Source organism: Chlamydotis macqueenii, chromosome 4 (assembly GCF_036417535.1).
Source record: "Chlamydotis macqueenii isolate bChlMac1 chromosome 4, bChlMac1.mat, whole genome shotgun sequence".
NCBI classification, from domain to species: domain Eukaryota; kingdom Metazoa; phylum Chordata; class Aves; order Otidiformes; family Otididae; genus Chlamydotis; species Chlamydotis macqueenii.
The window spans coordinates 61,838,705-61,865,238 of record NC_141559.1 but is presented as its reverse complement, the minus strand read 5'-3'; positions in this window follow the sequence as shown (position 1 = coordinate 61,865,238).

Here is a 26,534-nt window from a genome sequence, read left to right as displayed (position 1 = left end):
CCCATGATGCAGGAGATCATAGATGCACCTGATAAGTTTCTCTGTTCAGCACCTGGCTATTTGTACTAGCATAAAACAAAATTCTTACCATGCAAAGAAAGGGACAGATACTAGTTTAATGGCAACGTGTAGTATTCAATGGCAGTTTCTCTGACAGTTTCTTTTTTCCTATTTTCAAAATGAATTCCATGGTTAACCTTGTAACTGAAGCTCTCTGTTGTGGCAGCTTTCTTCTTGCAAAGTATCCCTGAGTACCCCTGTTGCTAGGCTGCCTGAGAAGGTGTATGCTCTTCTCTGTCCATGTGCGGAATGATGAAGTGTGTGGTTACAAGACAGAACCTAAATTTGGATTTCATGTTTACTTCCCTCAGTGCTGTTTACTGGTTGTGGGGAAAAAAAAAAACAAACCTATAAAAGACTTAAATTGAGAAATAACAATAAACTTAAAGTTTGGTCTTTTCTTGAGTTTGTCTAACTGCTTTTGCTTTATTTATTTTCTCCAAGTCTGTATATCTATCTTTCAAATCATGTGTGTATCTAATGGTTTAATATTACTGCCTGAGATAATTTTTCTTCATATATTGCTGTCATTCACTGTTGCGCTGGATTCAGCTGGAATGGAGTTAATTTTTTTCATAGTAGCCTGTATGGTGCTGTGCTTTGGATTTGTGGCTGAAACAATGTTGAAATAACATTTTGGCTACTGCTGAACAGTGCTTGCAGAGCCCTGAGGCTTTCTTTTTCCCACTCTACTCCCCCATCAATGAGCAGACTGAGGGTAGGCAAGGAGTTAGGAGAGGACACAGCTGAGGTAGCTGACCCAAACTGAACAAAGAAATATTCCGTAGCACATGATGTCATGCTCAGCAACAAAATCTTGGGGAAATAAGGAGGAAGGGGGGATGTTTGTGCTAATGGGATTTGTCTTCCCCAGTAAGCATTATGTGTGTTGAGGTCCTGCTTTCCAGGAAGAAGTGGAACATCTGCTTTCCTGTGGGAAGCAGTGAAAAAAATTCCTTACTTTGCTCTGCTTGTGCATGCAGAGTTTGCTTTACCTAACCTTTCAAACTCATGTATTTTCATTCTATTCTCTTCCCCACCACGCCATGAGCAGGCAAGTAAGCAAGCAGCTCTGTGGGTGCTTGGCTGTTGGCTGACGTCAACATACAAGAATTATTTATTCCACTCTCTTAGTGTCAAACTCTCCTACATTAATAAACAAATGCAATTGTTATTAAAATGTTTATATATACACACATATCTTCAGTATTTATTTCTTTTTCCCCAGAATAGAAGATCGAGGGAAAAAAAAATCCCTAGGTTTCTAATCTAGAAGCTTCTATTAATCTGTTTCAATGTTACTTATATGCTACTTGAGACTAAAACTTCTCTGCAAAAAAAACAAAATGAAAATCTAGACAATATCAAGTATGTCTGTGGCTTGTCTAGCACAGAAAAAGGTATAATTTATTTTTTAAAAAATATATTAAACATAAGGGATGGTTTCTTAGTTGTCATAGATCAGCGTGGCTCCATTGAAGTCAATGTAATCATGAAACTTTAAAACGTCTGTAGTGCTTATTCACCTTTACTGATGTATTATTAAAAAAAATATCTTTCTGTCTTGCACAATGTAAGAGATGATGCTGGGTACAAGATACATAACTGATGATCTTAGGAGATTCTTATGATGAAGGTAGAAATTTTGAGATTGATAGCATAAAAAGTACACTTTTAATTATTTATTATCTCTTTGTCATGTATCATGTTTATGTGCTCTGTATTTGTCTATCTTACTTTGTACCCCAGCTTACAATGGCACAGGAAATAAGAGATACTCTGTTGAAGGGATTAACCACAGAAACATTAGCAAAACTTATGAATGATCTGAACATGGACACCTTGGGTGAACTAAACATATCTAGAACCTAATTGTAATTTAATTTAGATATTAATTATGTTGGCCTCAAGTTCAAGTTACTCAAATCTCTCTATGAACCCATCATCTTTTTCACTCATTAGTGAAAATGCCTTCTTTAAGCTTCTGTCCAGCAGTAATTTATTTTAAACACTCCTCACATTTTTTACAGACCTTTGATTTTCAGCACAGTTAAGGACATTGCTGTAATTGGTTAAGTGTATGCAGTGCTTTCAGAGGAGAGCTAGCTACTCTATCCATGACAAGTCTTCAGAAGTTAACCTTTTGAACACTACAAGTAACTGACAAATTGTACACACAAGATGGAAGACATTCTCCCTGACAGTGTAACTAATTAACATAATCACATTATTTGTACAGAAAAATATAGACAAGCATTTAATGTTGCTTAAATTACCACATATTTAAAAATTGACCAAACCAAATCCTTTCCCTTGCAGATTCTTGAAGTTGGATGCAAAGTCCAGTCACAGTGTGATTTCTGTCTCTTTTTCTTTTTTTTTTTCTCCTAAAAAAAAAAAAAAGAGCTGGACTGTAAAGTAGAAGCATAAATGCCATTGTTCCGGGTATTCAGCATGGGCAGATAAAGACAATGTGAATATATTTTAAATAAGTGTACTAATTTTAAAATATGCTGTTAATTCTTGAAGATTGTTTTCTATAAGCAAGTATTTAAAGATGCAGAAAGGACCAACGAACATTTTTAGAAATGCCTAAGCTTTTGACTCCTCCAAAAATCCAACCAGATACTTACTTATATTTAAATGCCTTTAAAATATGATTCTGAGTTCAGTTTTCAAAGCTGAGTAGGGCAAATGGAAGCAAGATTTTCAGGAATTATTAATCACTAGGTCACTGAAATTCAAGTTTCCTACAGGTAATCTGAAACTAGACTCTCAGGACTAACAATGACTAAAACTGTTTTCAGAAGTTGCCTTTGAGAAATATTGATTTTTTGAACATACTCTGAAAGATATTAAGTACTAAATTGAAAGCTGGAACTAAAATTTATGGTGATATTTCCACACTAACAATACCTCCTCAGGCTGCAGTTTCTCTTCATAGCTTTGCCATGTTGTTCTATTATTCCAGAGACATAGAAAATATGACACAGAAGTAATATCTATTGCCCAGTAGTTTTTCTATGAAATAAATAGTCCACGGCTATCATATTGTATAACTTTTCCTATGCAAATAGTTGAACAACATTGTCCATTTCAACCATTCTTAAAGCTTCAGGCTCTAAATATTGATACCTGCAATGTAAGATTGACTTGAGAGTAAAAGACTATTCTCCATTTACATTCCTTTTTCCTCAGTATAATGAATGTAGTCTCAGACTGTCTTTGCTGCACATCCTCTGTTTTACAGCATCAACTCACCAGTAGGAAAAGTGTTTTCTAATATTCATGTGGAAAAAAAGTACTTCAATACCAAAAAAAAAAATCATTGTAACTTGATGAAAATTCTTGCAAACTTTTACGGATGATGTTAATCTACAGTCTTTTTTGGTTTGCTTTATTTGGGAGGGGGTTGTTTGGGATTTACTTTTTTGTGACTAGAAAATTGCTTTTAGAAGTTTTCTGAAATTTAAAATTGTCAGATAAAGCAGATTTTTTTTTAGAACAAGACAAAAATGCTGCTGTGTATGAATCTTCAGAACTATTTTTTCAAACTTCATTACAGGGTTATTTGCATGTTTTCATAGATATTGTAGGATGTGTTTCTTGGTATCTAATTGTATCTGTTAAAAAGTTAGTGCCCAGTCTGATTTCTTCTATTGTAATTTCAATCTGACTTCTTCTGTTGTAGCCTCTTCTATGAAGACAGACGAGAGTTGGGACTGTTCAGCCTGGAGAAGAGAAGGCTCCGGGGAGGCCTTATTGTGGCCTTCCAGTACCTAAAGGGGGTAGGAAGAGACTTTTTAGCAGGGCCTGTTGTGATAGGACAAAGAGTACTGGTTTTAAAATAGAAGAAGGTAGATTTTGATTAGACATAAAGAAAAAAAAATTGCAATGAGAGTGGTGAAACACTGGAACAGTTGCCCAGAGAGATGGTGGATGCCCCATCCCTGGAAACATTCAAGGCCAGGTTGGATGAGGCTCTGAGCAACCTGATGTAGTCGAAGATGTCCCTGCTCCTCGCAGGGAGGGTTGGACTAGATGACCTTTAAAGGTTCCTTCCAATCCAAAAAATTCTATGATTCTGTGGTTCTATGAAACTTATCATCCTAAACTAAGATAAATATCTCAGTACATGTGATGAAATAGTCTTCCAGAATTTGCAATTATAGCAGAAACTTGTGTTAAGATTTTATACTGAAAACCAAATTCTTAAATAGCTAAAGGTATATCTAATGAATTTCAGCTTGCTACTGTTTCCTGCCAGGAAGCTCTAACTTCTAGGAGTAATTTTAATTTCCTCCTTTTGGTCTGTAAACATTTACATTAATTAACAAATCCCAGGGAAGTGTAAAACAAGGAAAGACATCAACAACATAAAAAGTGAGCAATATATAAATACTCAAATAACTTGTCCATAGCTTTCACATTTTGTAAAGCAGTCCTTTTTCAGTCTGTTCTCTTTAGAGTAACCTGCTGTAGAAGGACACAAGCCAACAGGGTCACTTATGACCACCATTTCTTGGTCAAGTAAGTCTGACTTTTTCCATTTGTTGAAACCAGCTTTTCTTCACAAAAACATATGGAATTTTTCTTCTTCTGTTGCCAAATGGGAGAACAAAGATTACAAAATTTCTGTGTTTTGCTACAACCCATTTAAAACATCTCCTTCTATTCTGGTTTCAGCTAAGATGAAGTTAATTTTCCTCTCAGTAGCTAATGTGTTTTGGATTTTGCATGTGAAGAATGTTGACAAACACACTGATGTTATGAGTTGTTGCTAAAGAGACCAAGGTCACTGTCTGGCTTTCCAGGTTTCACTAATATGCAGGTACAGGAAGCTGGGAGGGATATAGCCAGAACAGTTGACTCAGATTGTCCAAAGAGATTGCTGCTCGGGATGGGCTGTATCCGTCATCAGGTTGTTGGGTGGTGAGAAGTTGTCCATTATTCGTTTGGCTTGTTTGTTTGTTTGTTTGTTTTTATTATTATTATTTTTCTTTTTTTCCCTATTAGTATTATTATATTTTTTTATATATGTGAAATTATCTTTTCCCTTGCTATCCTGGTAAACTACCTTTTTCTCAACCCATGAGTTTTGTTGTTTTTTTTTCCAATTCTCTCCCCTGTCCCCTGGGGAAGGGGAGGATGATTGAGCCGCTGTGTGGTACTCGATTGCTGACTGTAGCTAAATCACAACAACTTCTAAATAAGTATTCAAATTATGTGTTATTTATAGTTCTTGAATACAGTATTTTTAGTGTCCATCAAAGCTATAGAAGTAGTAAACTTTTCCCTCCGTACTGTGGATTAAAGACCCGTCTCTTTTCTGCCATTGGAGAGAAAAAAAAGGAGCAGCCTCCAAGACAGATTCCTACTGGATTATGCATCTTTCTGCCTAAGATTTTTCTAACTTCTGGAAAAAATACTTAAGTAATAGACATTGCAGGGAGTAGGAAATAACAGTTCATCACTTCTTTTTGTTTTTTTTTGCTAATACTCTACTGAAACCTTAGTCTTTCAATTTCTACTCAAAAAACTGTTCTCATTTTCTCTCATATAATATTTGGATCTCTAATAGGGAGAAGTTGTTAAACAGTATCCCATACAGAAATGTGATAACTCCAGTACAGTAATCACTCCCTGGAGCTTCATAAAGATTTCTTCTTTTTTCTGTACCAACTCAGTAAGTGCCAAACATTATCTGTACATTGCTCAAATTACTCTTGCTGTGGTTTATATTCACAGCTTTTTGGCAACAAAAGTTATGTGAAGACAATTTTTTAATTTTTCAGGAAAAAATCTATTGAAAACACTTCATTAATCTATAAAATCTTTCACAGAGCTCTTTCCTATTTATACAGTGATGCCATAACAACTATTTCTCATCATCAAAACAGTCACAGATTCACAAGAAAGTCTAAATTACAAGGGAGCTCTGCACATCCTCTGGTTCTAAACCTCTTCTAAAAGCAGGGCCAAGGTTATCCAGGGCCCTGTCAAGCTGAGTCTTGAACTCCTCCAGTGAAGGAGATTCCACTTCTTCTTTGGGTAAATTTATTGAATGTTTAATTTTTCTCATGATGAGGAATTATTTTCTTGTATTTAGGTAGAAATTCCCCTGAAATAACTTGTGCCTATCACCTTTTGTCCTGTCACCTTGCAGCCTAGTGCGAAGACTACCTCTATAAGCTCTCTGAAACTCACTTTTTAGCTACTTGAAGACTGTGTTTAGTCATTCCTCTCTGAGCCTTCTCTTGTCTAGGCTGAATAAATCAAATTTCTTCAATCTTTCTTCATATGCCAAGTCATTCAACCATCTAATCATATTGGCAGCCTTTTGCTGGGCCCTCTCTAGTTGTTCAATGTCTCTCTTGAACTGGGGAAACAAAACAGTCAATCAAGCACATCCACCACCTCTCTGGGCAATGTGTTCCAGTGTTCCACCACCCTCAGTGTAAAAAAATTTTTCCTAATATCTAATCTAAATCTACCTCCCTCTATTTTGAAACTGTTACCCCTAGTCCTGTCACAACAAGCCCTACTGAACAGTCTCTCTCCATCTTTCTTGTAGACCCCCTTGAGGTACTGGAAGACAGCTATGAGGTCTCCCCCCAGAGCCTCCTCTTCTCCAGGCTGAACAGCCCCAACTCTCTCAGCCTGTCCTCATAGGAGAGGTGCTCCAGAGCTCTTATTGTCTTTGTGCCCCTCCTCTGGACCCTCTCCAGCTGGTCCATGTCCTTCTTATGTTGGAGGCTCCAGAGCTGGGTGCAGTGCTCCAGGTGGGGTCTCACCAGAGTAGAGTAGAGGGGCCAAATCACCTCCCTCAACCTGCTGGCCACACTCCTTTTGATGCAGCCCAGGATGCAGTTGGCCTTCTGCACCATAAGGGCGCATTGCCTGCTCATTTTAAACTTCTCATTTACCATCACTCCCAAGTCCCTCTCCTCAGGGCTGCTCTCAATCCATTCACCGCCCAGCCTGTATTTGTGCCTGGGATTGCCACGACCCATGTGCAGGACCTTGCACTTGGCCTGGTTTAACTTACTGAATGAGTAGGTTTAGACAGTAGTGGTTGATGGGTCATACTCTGTCTATCTTGAGGCCAGTGATAAATCAAGCACTGTAAAAATCTATCCTGTGACTGGTCCTATTTAGCTTTTTTACCAAAGACCTGGACAAGGTGATGGAGTGCTTGCTCACTACATTTGCAAATGACATCAAATTGGAGGTATACTCAAAGAGTAGCCATCCAGAGTGACACAGGCTAGAGGAATAAGTCAATCTTATGAAATTCAACTAGGATGAAGACCAAGTCCTGCACCTGGGAAAAAAGACCTCACAGCAGAACACAGCTGAGACCCTAACAGACTGGAGAGAAGATATGCTGAGATGCATCTGAGAGTTTTGGTGAGTGGCAAGCTGGACTTAAGCTAGACTGTGCTCTAGTAGAAATACTAACAGGACCACAGCCAGAAGGCTGATGGAAATGACTATTCCCCACTCCTCAACGTTTTTGAGATCACTGTTGGAGTCCTGCATCCAGTTCTGGACCTTCCAGTACAAGAAAGACATAGATAAACTGTTCAGTGGAGGTCCTTCAGTCTGGTTAAGATCTAGAGCACTTGCCCTGAAAGGAAAGGCTGAAGTAGCTGGACTTGTTCAGACTGGAGAAGAGATGGCATTGGAAGAATCTTAGGACAGTCCCCTCAGACCTATGAGGAAGTTATCAAGAAGACAGAACCAGGTATTTCACAGTACTACATGATGGGAGGACAAGATACACCAGGAATAAGCTGAAATGAAAGAGAGTCCAACTGGAAAAAAAGCATAAGCTTTTTCTTCATGAGAACAGTTGAGCACTGGGATAGATTGCCCAGAGAGGTTGTGCAGTCCTCATCCTTAGCAGTTTTAAAGACCTAATTGGATCAACCCCTTAGTAAGTGGGTCAGATTTCATAGCTGAACCTGTTCTGAGTAGGTGTTTTGACTTAGAGACCTACTGAGTCCCTTCCAAACTGAATTATCCTATGATACTATGATTTTTGTTCCTTTTTTTTTCAAGTAGAAATTTTCCAGAGAAGTCTAATCATGCCTTCAATGTCTTTTGTCTATAGACAAGTACTTAGTACAATGTAATAATTAATTTCTTTCTCAGTTGTTTTAGGGAAGCTAAGATGCTTATCAACATCAATGTCTAGAATTGTCAACCTTCTATAGAGTTTACATGCATTTCAGTTGCACAATTTTTTGCTATTTCTGAAATGTCTTTACTGGACTTTAATGATGTATGCTTTTATTAGTATTTCTGATTTAAGTTAACTATAATTGCTACATTGCAACATATAATTGTTAACTGTTCTGATACCTCTAGGCCATTTTGATACCTTAGTATATGAAGTTTGTGCTGGGTTGTCCACTACTATGTCCTTTGATTCATTTCTGTATGATTATTTTCTAATTTATAATCCCTTAGTTTGCACTTATTGATTTTACTTTGAATTTATCATTGCACTTGCTGGCATTAGAACAGTGTTAGTTTTAAAGGGGTCAGTTTATTGTGTGATATGAATTTCCCAATGTAATTGCTGTTTATCATACACAAATCATATTAGTGCACTCATGAGAATTCTACAATACTGATTAAAATTTTATATAGCATTTCAGTATCACATTTGTTACAGAAGAATTCCATTAAGAATGTTACCATTAATTTATAGGAATTCTTTATTGACTATTATGGTCAAGATCAGACAAATTACTGATTTTCTTCCTTTCTGTGTTTTATTTATATTGTATACAGGTACTGATTTATTTCAAATTAGTTTAACACTCAATTTTCTGTCAAATCCTTAATATACATCCTGCTGCATTACACTTATGCCTACTTTTAAACTTATAATTTAACTGAAGACTGAAATATCACTGGTTTTATTTTTCTCTCCTTCTGTAGACTGGGATTAAAATTATTCCTGCTCTTAACCCTTTAATCAATTTAAATTTGTTTGAGCTTTCCTATGGAAATGGAAATGATGAACAGTTAAGTGCTCTGTCATTTCTATATTCGTGGCGTAAAGTTAACATTTGTTCAATCTTCTTTAATATTCATACTGTATAAGTAGGAAAAAATTGATTAGATCACATCTAATACTTTAGGTGAGGCTTTTTAATGCTTATTTTTGCAAATTTAAAAATTATAATTAGTTGTGTTTTTTTTTTCACATCAGAGAGGACTTGAAAGTACTTTTTGTTACACATATATATATGATGCAAAATCTGTAAATGCCACTTTTCTGGTTCTTTTCCTATTAATGTCAACAGCTTTATCACCTATGGTCGGTGGACTTCTCTGTTAGGACTTCCTGTTTTTCTAGTAAGAATCCTGCCTTTGAGAGGCAACTTAATCAGGTCATTCCATTCCTTTTTCAGGATGAAGGCATCAGTTAGAAAAAATGCTCTGAAAATGTCTTGTTGTCTCAGGGCTGCCTGAGAGACTGCTAATTGCAAATACAGTCTGAAAACACAAAGTTTTTTAAAGGTGCTATTAGTGAAGTTGTTAAAAGCCTGACTAAAGAATCTCTGCTTCTGGAGATAAGCAGGATCTTCATGCAATAATTAAATAATAATTTTTTTGGGAGTCGGTATTCTCAGCACAGATGCCATGGTTTGCACATTTTTGGCTTTGTTTTTTGTTTTTGTTTTTTTTTTTTTCCTTTCTACAAAGTCTGAGATTAAATTCTCAACACACAGAACAGAGAATATTGGAACTCTCAATGAAGAACGCTGCTGAGAAAAGGAGAGAAAACCTTCCTATTTACAGTGAAGATAAATTGTTGACAAAAGATGAGGTTGTGAATTCACTACAAGAAGAAATATACTGCTCTGTGTTCCTGACTTTGAGTTTCACATAAATCTAAATTAATACAATCAGAACTGTGTTTGTTATCTTTCATATACATCTCAGTAAACAACTTTTAAATGTTTAAAGATTATTAGCTATTGCCTCTGGCATGAAGTCAAAATAAAATTGAATTATTGAATAGTTTCAACCATAACTTCTTAAAAATTTATCTTGAACTAAACTTTAATTATTATTCTGAGGTCTGATGCCCTAATCCATATCCAAAATAGTAATAGTCTTTTGAATCAAAGTTTAATCTGAACTATTGGTTTGAAGTTTTACCAGAACTTAAACAATAAATATTACTTGATTTGTATACATTGGTTTCAAGTAATGTTAGCTACAACATCTTAATAGCATCATCTTGACAATATTACTGAAACAACACACCCAGTGATAACAAGGTTTCAGTTCTATAAGGTGCTGAACATCTTAAGTATGCCACAGAAGGAGCAGGCCCAGATACAACAAAGCATCAAACTTGTTATTCCAACGGAAATAGAAAGTATGACCCTAGGTAATTATTTTTATGTGAAGGCTAGAAGTATTTCTAGGCAGTTGTATTTTAAAATGAATCTAAAGAGGGTTACTGTTCTAAAGCAACTACATAATCCTAGCATACAACATTCACATAGTTTGCAAATTTTATTATCATGATTTTTTTTTTCATAGCCTGTTATCTGAATTAACAGACCTTTTTCATGTAAAAGGAGTTACATAGTTTTTGATTCTGTGTGAGATGTAAATAACATAGAATACATAAATATGACACTTTTTACATGCCTTGAAAAGAGATGAAGTATAATGACGCTTGTGGCCCAAATTCAGCTTACATCTTGAAAATGTTTTCTGAGAGTGCAATAGATATTTCAGATGTTCAGAGAGCTATTAATATATTTATAGAAATATTTATTAACATAAAAAAGTTTTTAATAAATTTTAAAATAATTAATACACTATTTCTGTATCCTACTTCTATTTAAGTAGAGTACACAAGATTGCAAGAGGCAGAAAGGTCAGTGTAAGTAATCTTGTGCCTTTGTAATGTTCAATTCAATTATGTACTAGGATCAAAGCAAATTCAGATTTACTATTTAGATCCATCTCATATCCTAGAACCATAGAATCATAGAATCATAGAATCATAGAACAGTTTGGGTTGGAAGGCACTTTCAAAGGTCATCTAGTCCAACCCTCCTACAAAAAGCAGTGACATCTTCAACTAGATCAGGTTGCTCAGAGCCTCATCCAACCTGGCCTTGAATGTTTCCAGGGATGGGTCATCTACCAACTCTCTGGGCAACCTGTTCCAGTGTTCCACCACCCTTATTGTAAAAAAAAAATTCCTAATATCTGACCTGAATCTACCTCCCTCTATTTTGAAACCATTACCCTTAGTCCTGTCACAACACGCCCTACTGAAGAGTTTCTTCCCATCTTTCCTGTAGGCTCCCTTTAGGTACTGGAAGACTGCTATAAGGTCTCCCCAGAGCCTTCTCTTCTTCAGGCTGAACAGGCCCAAGTCTCTCAGCCTGTCCTCACAGGAGAGGTGCTCCATCCCTCTGATCATCTTCGTGGCCCTCCTCTGGACCCTCTTCAACAGGTCAACATCCTTCTTATGTTGGTGATTCCAGAGCTGGAAGCAGTACTCCAGGTAAGGTCTCAGAAGAGTAGAGGGGAAGAATCAACTCTCAACCTGCTGGCCACGCTTCTTTTGATGCATATCTGTAATGCATATAATATATGTACAAATACATATAATACACAAAATATATATATGCATTATGTGATTCTTCAGATTTCAGCATTCATATGTGCTTAAGAATGTGTCATGGTTTAGCCCCAGCGAGGACAAAGTGCACTACACAAACACTCACTCATCCTCCCCAAGGGGGAAAAGAAGAGATAAAAAATGGCTCAAAGGTCGAAGGACAGGTAGATATAATGCTGCTGCATTACTGTCACAATCAAAACAGAGTTGACTTGAGGAAAACTAATTCAATTTATTAAAAGTCAAACCACAGTGGAATAATGAGATGCAAATCCAAATCTTAAGAACACCTCTCCTCATCCCTCTCTTTTTCCCAGGCTCAACTTTAATCCTGATTTCTCTGCCTCCTGTCCCCCAGCAGCAGAGAGAAACAGGGAATGGGGGATGCAGTCAGTCCATCACACATTGTTTCTGCTGCTCTTCCCTCCTCAGTCGGAGGATTCCTGACACTCTTTCCCTGCTCCAGCATGAGGTTCCTCCCACAGGATACAGTCCTCCACAAACTTACCCGGCATGGATCCTTCCCATGGGCTACAGTTCTTCACCAATTGCTCCAGTGCAGATCCTTTCCACAGAGTGGAGTCCTTCAGGAACCAGCTGCTCCAGCATGGGCCCTCCATGGCCCACAGCCTCCTTCAGGCATTTGCCTGCCCAGATGTGGGGTCATCCACAGGCTGCAGGTGGATCTCTGCTCCTCCATGGACTGCAGGGGACAGCCTGCTTCACCAAGGTCTTCACCACAGGTTGCAGGGGAATCGCCAGGAGCAACTTTACTCCTCCTCCTTGTTCACTGACCTTGGTGTTTATAGCTGTTCTTCTCACATATCCTCCCTCTGCTGCCGCTGGACTGGACACAAGGTGAGGCAGGAGGGTGACACCTGTTCATCTCCCTTCTCTGTCTGCACTGCAGTTTTGTTTTCCCCTTCTTAAATATGTTATCACAGAGATGCTACGACTGATTGGCTCAACCCTGGCCAGTGGCAGGTCTGCCCTGGAGCCATCTGGTTACACCAAACAAAGGGGAAACTTCTAGCAACTTCTTGCAGAAGCTATCCCTGTAGCCCACCCACCACCAAAACTGAACACAGAATGCAAAAAAAAAAAAAAAAAAAAAAAAACCACAGCCTTAAGAAATACTTACTGAATAAAATTATACACTTTCTTGTTACCTAATGATGGTGTTCATGTATCTACAAGATAGTAAGGAATTTCTGGTGCTTTTAACATAGACTTAGAACAGTTAATTTGTCTAGAAAATAAGTGGTCTGACTTCAGATATAAAAGAAAGAGTAGTGTAAAAGCTAATTCATCTTTTATATGTGATGCTTGGGTTTAGCCTTTCAGTCACATATTGATTTTTCTCTGTAAACATACTATACTGGATCTGGCTGGGATGAAGTTAGGAAGTTAACTTTCTTCATAGTAGCCTGCATGGTGTCGTGCTTTGCATTCATGGTTGAAACAATGCTGATAATATAACAGAGTTTTGGCTACTACTGAACAGTGCTTGCAGAGTGTCAAGGCTTCCTCTGTCTCTCTCCCCATCTCACAAAGCAAGAGGGGTGGGGTTTAGCAAGAGAGGGCACAAAGCCAGCACAGCTGACCTGAACTGACCAAAGAGATATTCCATATCATATGAGATAGTACTCAGCAGTCAAATTGAGGGAAAGAAGGAAGAAAGGGGGACATTTAGGGTTATGGTGTTTGTTTTCCAAAGTAACTGTTACATGTGCTGAGGTCCTGCTTTCCTTGAAATGCCTAAGCATGTGCCTGCTGATGGGAAGGGAAGTAGTAAGTGAATTCCTTATTTTGCTTGTGCATGCAGCTTTTGGTTTTTTTTTAATTAAACGGGCATTATCTTGATGCATGAGTCTGTTCACCTTCTTTCTATTTTACTTCCTATCCCCAGGGTGAGATGAGTGAGTGAAAGACAGGTTGGGTGCTTGGCTGCTGCTGAGACCCAACTCATCATACATATCTGTCATGCTTTAACTACAGTCAGCAACTGAGAACCACAGAGCTGCTCAATCACCCTCCCTCTCCCCAGAGGATGGGGAGAGAATTGGGAAGAAAAGAAAATTTGTCAGTTGAAATAAAGACAGTTTACTAGAATAGCAAAGGAAAAGATAATTATGTATATAAAAATAGTGACAATGATAATAATAGAAACAACAACAACAATAACAATAATATTTTAAAAACCTGGAATGAAGTGCAATTTCTCACCACCTGATGACCCGATGACCAATACAGCCGGTCCTGAGCAGCAACCACAGAATGAAAAAAGCCTGTAAACGATCCCAGAACAGTGATGAACAGTGAGAGAAAAGAGACCCAACTCACCGACCCCCTCTCACTTAAGTAATGAGAGTGACATTTATGGCATGGAATACTCTCTTTGGACAATTTGAGTCAACTGTTCTGGCTATATCCCTCCCAGCTTCCTGTACCTGCACATTAGTGAAACCTGGAAAGCCAGACAGTGACCTTGGTCTCTTTAGCAACAACTCATAACATCAGTGTGTTTGTCAACATTCTTCACATTCTTCACAAAACACATTAGCTACTGAGAGGAAAATTAACTTCATCTTAGCTGAAACCAGAATAATATCTAAGTTACGTAGGCCATGAGGTTCATCCAGTGTCTGGATTCTTTGTTACCTGCTATTTTATGAGATGCTCTGTATGTAGTTAAGATGTGTGCTTCTTACTATCTCAACAACTTATTCAGGAAAAAAAAAAAATAAAGAAAAGCTTTGATTAACTAGGAATTAAATGTAAGTGGAATTAGCAAAGCATTATTGTTTAAATCTAGTCTCCTCTTTGTCTGAATATTGAATTATGAACAGTTCCCTGAAGAAATTCACTTACCCCACAACACCGGTAGTCAAGTTATATTTCACTAGGTGCATGAGAAATCATTAAATGCTATTCTGCCTCTTTTGGAGCAGCAGTTAAACTAAGTTTTCAATTTTCTATAATGTTTTTCTATAGTTCCACTGTTAATAGTGCTGAGTAGTTCTTAGTCTATCAAGCTGAGTTGTCTACTCCTCTAGAAACTGTTTGAAATAAAACTGAGTTTTGTACTTCTTACTGTTGAGATTTATTGCTCATAAATAGACTGTGCTAATACTGTTACTATTGCTGCTACCATTTCAGCTTCTATTAAAAAAAAAAAATGTTGTGGTTTTTTTTTTTTTGGAGCTAGGTGGTAGATGAATAAACAGTGGTTATGCAAGAATACAAAAAAAAAAGAAAATACAGAGCTTCAGTCCTGCAAGCTCTTTGCCATTTAATAACCTCTGTTATGTAATCCTCCTTATGGAAGAAAATCAGACACATGACAGAATGGCTTGGTGACATTTCTTCAAGACTTTCTGGAAAAGTCCACTTCTTAGGACAAATTCAACATACTTTTGTATTTCAGTTTCTAGAAATCTGTGGTGACTACTGAATTTTCTCTTTCTTTTTTTTAGAATACGTAAAAAATATCTGGAGAGGCATTAACAGTGTGTTTTAAAATAAGTGTTAATTGAAATGCAAAATAAGAACCTAAATACAGGAAAAAATAAAGAAAAAGGAAGTTTGAGATTAGGTCATAATGCTTAGGGATGGAAAGGATGTTTGCATTCTGATAAAAAACTACAAGTGATTCTACTGTGGGTTTACTAAGCCTGTTGAATGATAAGCCAATTGCTCAGCAAATACACAATGGTCTTGATGCATATGGAGCACATTAGATCCATTGAAAATATTCTACCAAGATGGTCTGCACTTTTAGAGTGTAGGGGAGAATGAGAAAAAAATATCTTTGGGAAACAGTGATTGAACAGATTGTTTCTCATCTTAACATTTTTCAGAGGACAAAAAAAAAAAAGTACTAAATAAGAAGACAAAATTTCCTGCAAAAGTTGGTACTCATCTTAAGCAACGAAAAGGTCAGGCACCTCGTCTCAGTTAACCACTTAAGGTTCTTCTATAATCAGGAAAACTAGACACTTTCAGAGGGTGATTAATCTTAAACATTTTAGATATCTTCTAACCTGATGTCTGTAAGATTTTATATGCTATATGTCATTCCATATACCGTATTTCAAACTCGATAAAGCCCTGAGAACCCTCACCTGACCTCATATCTGACCTCACTTTGAGCAGGAGGTTGGATTCAGGTGACCTTCTGAGGTCAATTTCATGAATTATTTTGATCGTATCATCCTAAATCTGTCATCAAAGCATTTAGTATTGGACACTTATTCCTCACAGTCATGCAAACAGGCAAATTCTCCGCATCTTATGCTTGAAGGCTGTAAAACATAATTTTTTCCCATATTTTAGACTACTACAAATTTTCTTGCAGTGTCTGTTATTACAACTACCAATATAGCCCCATTGAGCTCGTAGGCTTTACATTGACCCGAGGGCACAGGTCTCAGGACTTCTTTCAGCTTGTCTTGGCCTGAGCTGATTTTAACTAGTTTTGACTGTCAGGAAGCTGCTGCTGCTGTTGCAAAAAAAAAAAAAAAAAAAAAAAAAGTTTTAGTTTAGTTTTAGCTTATAGGAAAACCAAGTAATTGTTCTGTGTGGATTGAACTCTCTGTGATCTCAGAATAAAATATGCTGCAGAAGAGTGTAGGTGTGATCTTATAATAAAATGTGCTGTGGAAGAGTGCAGATACCAGACAGAAATCTCAAACTGTAAACACAAATCACTATGATCAGTCACTGGTCCTTACCAGAAAGTGCAACCTTGAGCATCACATAAAACCAGTTTTAGAGGCAATGAAAAACAAAAAAAAAGTCCAAGTAATTGGGAAAGCAGTGACAAGAAGGAACATAGAAGAGGTAATGTTAAGAAAAAATAAATTAAAAATAAATTAATTCCAAGACTTCACATGCCTTTCTATCAAAGAAATTGGGGTAGTTTTGATTAGTCATAAAACCCTCCATCTTCTATCTGTTTAGTGAAGATGGAGAGAAATATTGGGAAGGTGAGCAGAACACTAGAGAAAAAGGGATGTTAGTGGTAAGTTTATGTATAACAATTTTATTTATGACTTTTCTATATTAATTTGGGCTACGAGTGTTGGAATTGTAACTGGAAAACTACTGTATTTTTTTGAGTTTAATTAAAGAGTGGAATTCTTCACTCCATATATATAACATATTCCCTTTTGCTCATAACAAGATTTTGAGTGTAACATAAGCTATCTAATTCTAAATGAGAAATTTTTTTTTTTTACTTTCACTGGAAAACTTTATTTTCTCTTTCCCTGATCCTTCCAGGAAAAACATTTTTGTGGATTATCCTCAGACAACCCAGGAATTATATCCTTTTCATACTGGAAAAAATGTCCAAAATTGTACAGAGTAGATTTCCCCCCCTTCCCACCCCATTTTGTTCCTGTCTTCATCAAACAGCTTTCTGACATTCAGTCTGACAATTTAAATACTTTAGGACTTAGGTTTGAACTTGAAAGACCCAGTACCATCTTTCCTGGTAAGCACCATCCTTCCTGTACAACAGGCAGTTTTCCCACAAAGAAGTTGTATCGTTTCCACCTGTCACTTAGAAACAGCTGCAACTGCAGCTTGTCCCGAGAAATTAGTAGAGCCAGCATTTTATGTTAATACCTCATTTTGAGCCATTTAATTTGAAGCTTTAGGTGCCATGAATTCATCCTTAGTCTTTTGTGTCAGAATTATTTTGTACTGTCTCTCATCCATTTATTGATGCCAACAGTCACTGCTTACTGAATGATGATAGAAATGCCAGCACATTGATAACCTGAAAATAGATCTAAATACTATCAAAATCCACATTCTTTTCCAAATAAGTAGATGCTAGCAATATTCTAAAATGGATAACAAGGAGGAAAGCACAGTTTTTCCTGGCTTTTCTGAGGACACTGGGCTTCTGAGAAGACTAAGATTACCTGGGTCCCTGACTGTAGAATAGTGGACATATATTTTCTGGAAGTTAGAGTAAATCTAGATTATGAAAACTTTCATTTGGGAAAATGTATTGGGCCATGTAGCTTGGTGGCATGAATTGAGGCAAGGCAACTGATGTGTGGGTGATTTTGATTGTTTTGTTTTGTTTTTTTCTTTTTTTTCTTGGTGCAAAAATATTGCAAAGCAATATAACACCTGAAGCCCAGTCTCAGTTAACTTATGTTTCAAGTTTGAGCCTTCACGGACATTTGGTCAAGAAGAAACACTAGAGAGACAGATAAGGTAAATTAGATGCTAATTCTAAATCTGAGCTTAAATGTTCTATCGCTCCTTAAAAATAAATCTAATGTATCAGAGATAATAATAAATATTTCTAGATTTATGAATAAGTATAAATATAAGTAAGCTACAGTGCTTGTAACTCTATAGGAGGAGCTGTAGCTGTGTCTGTCACCTTCAGTTAGCACACTTCTGCTTTCACACTACTAAAGAGAAAGATTCTCTTCAGCAGTAAAGAAAGTTTTTGGAATTGAAAAATTAAACTTCAAAAGCTGACCATGACAGTGTGTAATATAAAAGAAGAAATTAGTTGAGAGAAGTCAACAAAGTTGTCAGCTATTTTAGCCAACAAAACAGGATCAGAATGTTTCCATCTGCTGTATCTGGAGGGTGAATCAGTTAATAATTTTGTAATGTGGACTTTTAAGTTACTTTAATACTCAGAAACAAACATTTGGCACAACATTCCCTCCTTGTCTCTTAGGAATTTACATTCTAATAGTTTAATTATGTAATCTATTATTTTGTGATGTACCATTCTGCTTACTGAATAGTATAGACATTTTGTTCTGTGACCAAACCAAAGAATATTTAATATTTCTTCCCAAAGAAGATTTAATTAAGATGTAAGATTTGCCCACAGAAAACTGAGAGTAAAAAAAAAAACAAAAAACCACTAAAATAAACATTATATTTGTTACTCTTGCTTCCAGACTCTTCGATTTTAATGACTATAACATAGACTCAAGGAACCAGCAAGCTAGGAAATACCTCAATATATCACCACCCTGATCTCCTTACCTCCACATAATTTAACTGACACTCATGCTTTTTTTTATTGATCTTGAAATGTTACATCTGTCTTGAACTTGGCATAATGCCTCTATTGATGTTTTGCCAATGATTAATAGCACAGAAGGACCTTTTTTTTTCTTGTCTTTAGGCTATGTATAAATAAACAGCAGCCTTTTGTTGATTCATTTCCAACAGACCTTCAACAATATCTGGGTTCATTTTCTACAGAGCACCTACATAGATTCTTATTTAATCTGTATGTAGACTGTTAGTTATTCTAACTTAGAATCATAGAATCACTGAATGGCTTGAGTTGGAAGGGACTTTAAAGATCATCTAGTTCCAACCTTCCTGCCATGGGCAGGGATATCTTCCACTGGATCAGGTCACTCAAAGCATCATCCAACCTGGCAACCTAAATATATTATCTTGTGCACATTCATTTTTATTAGTATAGAATAACAGTTTTAAGAATATGTTTTTCCATTTATGAAGATAATATTAAATTCTAATCCTTTCCTCTAATGTGTTTGCTTTTCCTCCTAGACTATTGTCTGCAAACTTAGTAATCTTACACTCTGTTTCATAATTTAGACACTGAATGTCTCCCTTGTACACCCCTTCTCCCAGCACAGACCATTGCATAACTCCTATTAATAAGAACTATTTTAAAACACTTTCCAAGTATGGATTTTTACATAGGTTTTTACATGTTTTATGATATTTTAATTTAGATTATGTAACATTTCTTTGTTGGAGCTTCTGATCTGAAGGTTTAACCTTTCAAAACTATACTGGACTAAAGTTCAATGCATTGTTTAATCAATATTTCCATTTTAAGACATTGGGGTGATTGAGTCTCTCCATGAATGATGTAAATACTCTAGACAGTTGCACCTACTTTGTACACACCTAATTGCTCTATTGGAATTAATAAGGAGAAGAGTAGGTTTGTAAAACTTGGACATGAGGAAGCTGTACAAACTTTATCTGTAAATCTTTTTTGTGTATACAGGAATTTAAAAAAAAAAAAAGCATTTAATCCATTTCCATGTTCAAAATTATTCTAAGACAAAGTGCTTAATTTTTTTCTTGTTTTCACAGTCACACTCCTGATAATCTTCAGAAATTCACCATTTTTAGTGGAATTTCATTTTTAGAACTGGCCCTTAATCTCAGAACCGCTTTTTTTTTTTTTTCTAGAGTAAGAGTAGGTAAATCTCAGGTTTCAACCAAAGCTGTTCTTCTTTCAGAAGACAACTGCTGAACAATAGAATTAATCTCATAGAATTAATCAGGGCCCTTCTATTTAGCTCAGTGATAATTCAAATAGCTTAAATGAAGTGGAGCTATTATATATGGACCTATGGAGGTCATCTGGTCCACGTCACTCTGCTCAAAGCAGGATAACTTAGACTATGTTACTCAGATCTGCGTCCAGTTAGGTTTTTAGTATTTTCAAGGATGGAGACTCCACACCTTCTCTAGGCAAATTGTGCCAGTGCACAAATCACAATAAAAGGTTTTTCTGATCTTTAAAGAGAATTTTCTATGCTTTCAGTTTGTGTCCATTTCCTCTTGTCCTTTCACTGAGAGTCACTAAGAAAATTCTGGCTTAATCTTACTTCTTTCCTCCCATCAGGCATTCATACACATTGATGAGATCCCCCTTAGCTTTGTCTTCTCCAGCTAAACAGTCACAGTTCTCTCAGCCTTTCCCTCTATGTCAGGTGCTCCAGTACCTTAACTTTAGTGACCTTTCACTGTACTTGCTCCAGCATGTCCATGTCTGTTTTTACTGGGGAGCCCACACCTGAACAAAGCTCCCTGGATGTGATCTCATGAGGAAATAAAGGTCATTTTTTGAACATTGAAAGAAAAACTGCATGACTTTAAAAGACTATTGCTGTCCTGGAAGTCAAGGACACTGCACACGATCAATGTGATCAAGCAAATGCCACTTCGTTGTCGATACATCCTGGTTAATATAGCCCTTCTAGTTCCTTATCATGCACAAGCTCTTTACTAATTGGTTAACTGTATCTATTCACGCGCTCTTAGCTAGAATATAATTCCTTAAGTCTCTTGTTCATGCGCACGGTCCTCTCCGCCTACATCTTGCTTCATGTTCTGCTTTCAGTCACTTACACCAGCTTTTCTTCCTATTTTCACGGTTGCTTCATCACTTTCTGACCACAGGCGACCTTTGCGATGTCCTTGAGGCCTGCTGCTCACGAGCATAACAACTCCATTTGGTCTAGATTGTTCACTAAGTGTCCTTGATTCTCCAGATATCCAACAGACTATCCTAAAAAAACTAACTAACTGGTTAGTTTGACAAGAGACAGTGCAGAAACAATGGTTAAAATAAATTTTTGAAGGAAAATTATGAGAAAATACAATTCGAACCACAGCTTATCAGAATAGCTCAATAGACTCCCCAGAACTTCACTGTGCTTTGATGGTTTAAGTCATACTCAAAAATTAAAAAGATTGTGAAATTACTAGTCAAAAGTGAATGATACTCAGGACTCCTTTAAAAAATATTCTTCTTCTTTCTTGTACCATTTCATACTGAATATCTTCATAGAACTGTATAGAATCATTCCTGTTTGAAAGAGAATAAGATTCAGTAACTGAATACAACTTCTGCATTTACAGAAGGCTATGTAAAATTACTAAAGATTGTGTGGTGCACATAGAAACACCACAGGTTAGAATCAACATCTGTAGAATGGACAGTGATAGGAGAAGGAAAGACTTGCATTTAACTGTTTAACACTGTTATCAGATTTCACTAAAATATGTTGGGCGCAGTCGTATCCTGGTTGAAACAGTATATGATCTACTCATATGGAGTCTATCTTTGTCCCTCATCCTTCCCTAGCCTACCTGCTTCTTGGAACTCTCCTCCTCACATTTTCATGTACACAAGTCATACCCTGTCTCACCTGCCTTCCAGACTTTGCCTTCTACAAATCCTTCCCCTAAAGGCTACTTCTTCAGAAGCAGATCCTGATAGTCCTTTGCTGAGATGCTATAAACTTGGATGATAAAAGTGCCCAGGCTTTCATGTCCTCTGCCCCCTTTAAGAAGGAACCCCTGAAGAGGCATACAGGCAAGTCAGGTTTCCAACAGAAGCCTAAACAAATATTTAATTATTCATGAATAAGGAAATGTCATAAAACTATCTCAGAAAATTTAGAACTGGATAAATATTATGAGGTACTCAAATACAGGAAAGAAAAAAACCAACATATGATTATGTAGATTTTAATTACTGATGATTATTATAAATGGCAAAAGAGGAGGAATGTTTCCTAGCTTGTATGGAAAACAAAGTGCTTATTTATAAATCCAGAGCGAAAGTTATACTTCCACATTTTGCAACTATCTTTCACCATCAACAGCTTCTCACTTCTTAAAATAGGTCTCATCCTCTATGGATGAAGATATGTCCTAGAAGAAATGGGGAAAAAAAAAAAGAAAAAAAAACCCCACAACATAACAGGAAAGACTTGTTTCTATAGAAATCTTATTGTTTGTTTTCTTCATGAAACTCTACAGTACTAAAGAAAAGGATCAGCTATCTCGATATAATTGTTTTCAACTTTTTCTGCGAATTTCCATGGAACAAACCTTTAATTCCCTTGGAATTAAAATCTCTCAAAGTCTTTCAAGAAGTCTAAAGAAGTGAAGTTCTGTATCTGTCAATTTTGGGAAGAAACGTAGAGAATCATGATGTTTAGTAGAGTTGCTGTTAAGATTAAGCTAGAAGAGCTTCTTAGAAATACAGTCATCTTTTGAAAAAAAAAAAATAGTCCTTTAAACTCTCCCTGCCCTACTTCCAGTACTCTGTCCAACACAGAGTTTCAGGGATCTACTGCAAATCTCCTTAATTTCTCCCTGTCTTCCACTAGTTTTCTTTTATAAAAGAAAAATATTACTGCTAGCTGCCGACCTAACCACTCTTGGAGGGAGAGAGGGGATTGAGGGAGAAGAAAATTAGATTTAAAAACCCCTTGTAGCCTGAGACGAAGACAAGGAGATAGGATCATAGAACAGTTTGTGTTGGAAGGGACCTTTAAAGGTCATCTAGTCCAACCCCCCTGCAAGAAGCAGGGACATCCCCAACTAGATCAGGTTGCTCAGAGGCCTGTCAAACCTGGCCTTGAATGTTTCCAAGGATGGGGCATCCACCACCTCTCTGGGCAACCTGTTCCAGTGTTCCACAACCCTCATTGTAAAAAATTTTTTCCTAATATCTAATCTGAATCTACCTCCTTCTATTTAAAACCATTACTCCTAGTCCTACTGCAAGAGGCCCTGCTGAAGTGTTTCTCCCCATCTTTCCTGTAGGCCCCCTTTAGGTATTGCAATGCTGCTACAAGGTCACTCCAAACCCTTCTGTTCTCGAGGCTGAACAGTCCCAACTATCTCAGCCTGTCCTCAGTAAGTGTCACTCCTTCATTCCCAATGCCTCTCCCTTCTCCCCCAAACTGAGAGGCACAGGAGGGAAGAAGAATGGGGAGTTCATGGTCAGGCCATAACAGTTCCTCTCTGCCACTGCTTCCTCCTCACACTTTTGCCCTGCTCCCATATATGTGCTCTATGACTTTCCCTTCAGGAAATATCCACCTGCTCTGGTGTGGGGTCCTCCATGGACTGCTTCAGCATGCTTCTCACCACGGACTGCAGAGGAATGTCTGCTGCAACTCCTGAAACATCTCCTTCCCTTCCTTATTCTCTGATGTTGGTGTCTGCAGGATAATTTCTCACAGGTTTCATCACTGCTCACTGTCTATGTGGAGTTTTGCTGTTTCTTAAACTTATTTTCCCAGAAGAAGCAGCTTCACTGACAGGCTCAGCTGTGTCCTGTAAAGGGTCCATTGCAGAGCCAGTTGGAACAGACTAGAATCAGCACAGTGAAGGTCCTGACCTGTTCTTACAGAGACATCTGTAAGCACATCCCCCCTGTCCCACTACCACAACTTTGCCATGTGCACCCAGTAGAGGGACTGTTTGATACAACTATGTTCTGCACTGCCAGATTTAGCACCTACGATGAGATAAAAAAAAAAAAAAATGAGTCTAGCAGAGTTTAGCATAATCTATAATTTCTCTGCTTGGGATATAAGAGATATGGAAGTCAAGAGGAAATTAAATTCTCCTCTCCTGTGCTCAGGTGTATGTTTTGACACTAGGTCACAATGCCAAAATGTTGCTGTCACTTCAGCTACAGCTTCTTTATCCTCTAGCCATTAAGAATGATGAATCCTAAACACTTTTGTTTCTCCATCCCAAGTCAACTGTCAGAATCCCAGTAAAAACTCCCAAATGCACAGTGTAAAACACTTAACACTTCCTGGTTTTAGCTTCAAAATCACCCAGCATTCAAGATCATTATCTTGTCCTGAAGTTGACCAAGACCTTTGAAGAGTCATTGGTGGAGGAGATGCTCCAAGAAGCTCATTTTTGCTTTCATTAATTAGGATAAATTAGGTTTAGACCATATACTGCAATCACCATTGTCGCAGCACACAAAATTTTGGCAATGAAAATAGACAACCTTTCTCACAAGGCATCATACCGAACATAGATACTTTTTAAAATAGTGCAATTGTGTTGCAACACACATTCAAATATTAGATTTAATTATAACACTGCGGTAGCAAGCCTATGAGAAAAGTTTTAAATTATTGATATGTTTGTATTATAAAATAACAATTATATTTTCATTACTAGCTGATGAATAAACACTATTTAATAAGTAGTTTAATAATCTGCATTAATAGTTGCTGCAGTATTCTATAAATGCTACAAATAATATCCTTCCTTACATAAGTCATTTGTTGGTTGATGAAATTTCAAAATCACATTTCTTCTTCTATATATTGCAGATAGTGTATTTTATATAAATTAAAGGTTTTTCTGTGTCTCACATTTATTGTGACTCTCTGGTTGCCTTACAGTCTTTTGTCCTACGTATTTAAGATTCTTCCTAAATAGGATTCTTCTTTACTTCCTATTGTGTAAATATAATTCAAGTTTAGATGATCGAATGTACAGTACACAGGATAAGCAACTGATTTGAATGGAGCTGGAGTTTAAGGTATTTGTGAACAACATTTTGGTGTTTCCTTTTGATTATAGAAGTCAAAATCTCTTTTACCAGCTTCAGTCTTCAAACTTACCTACATCTATATGGAATATACTTTTTTTTTTTTTTTTAAATCCTAGCAGAAGTAAAATATGCACCCTTCATTATCTTGGGGGAAAAAAAAAACCAACTTTCTTCTCAAGATGTATATTACCGTGTAACCCTTAAGATGTGATCAGGGAGATAAACCCTTGACTTTTTTCCATATTTGCTAAGCCTGAAGCCTCAAAGGAATGAAAGCTTTCAACTCCATTTAATTTCCTAATTACTATTTAGATAATTAAATCCCCCTTAGTGTTAAGGAGTGGATCTGAGTAGGAATTACATAGCATTTTAGAAACACAGTCTGTACTTTCTTTTGAGAATCAGGGAGATTCTGTTCTATTTGTTGATATTTTTACAGACAACAGTTCTATGTTGGAAATGTTACTAATACAGTATGCAGGCCAGGAAACTAAGCTGAGTGTCACATGTATGGTGAACTGCTAAGCTTGCATATTGTTCATGTAAGTTCAAAGTACATTTGAGAGTAGCTGGTATCATAACATGTACTAGCCATTATATGAAATTGACATGTGTATTTCTTAATTTTTCTCACTACTTAAATCCTCAGTTTGTTTGGAAGAATTTACTTAATTACACTTCAATCTTCTTTTGAGAATTTTTCATTGTTAACATCATGAATTACAATCAAGTCTGCCACCACAGATACCTTATTAATTTCTAATTACATTACATATCAATTATTTTCTGGTTTGAGCAACTAGAAAGTGTTGAATTCTTCACAAACCAAAAAAGGTTCTAATCACAAAGATCTACTCCAGGCAGAAAATAAGCAGTAACTGTGGTAAATAGAGAAATGAAGAACACAGAGGAAAAATGGAGGGAAGCAAAGTCATCAAAAAAGATATTCCTCCTCTTAGGGCTCCTAATAGACATGAAGTAGCAGATATAAATCAATCAGCTGCAGTTCCTACCAGTTGCCTCCAAGGTAGGTGCATCTGATCCACTCACAAAGCAGCTCCATTCTCACCTCAGTTTTCAATCTGTCACACAGAAGTTAAACAAAACTAGAGTTAGTTTAACATAAGATAGAGGAGGAAGGCTGTAGTGGTTCTACTTATTCACAATCAAATCAGACATCCTTGCTCCTGGGAGCGAACGCTGGTCAGGAGGGCGTGGAGGAATGCTAAGGACAACAAGAGTTTCAGCCGTTCGATCTTAATCCACTGCTGCACATCTGTCAGAGGTCTCAATTACTCTAACCACATTCTTCATATGATTTTAAGAGTCCTGTAGCCTTAAGTAAAAAAAAAAAAAAACAAACAAAAAACCAAAAAAACCATACCTGCTTCTGCATGGTTCTCTTAAAAGTATTTATATACTCCAAAGAATACAGAAATAATTTTGACTTCTCTTATATTAAACAGAGGATTCTGAGAGCAGCTGTGTGCTTACACATATATACTTTCTATACATTTTTTTCTCCAGTTCTTTGAGGGTGATAGATATAAAAATATTTTCCTAGGATTCCAGTAGCCTATAGTGTGAATGCAAAAAAAATGTATGTTAAGAAACTATCTACAGTATTTTATGTAGAAAAACAGATGATGTAAA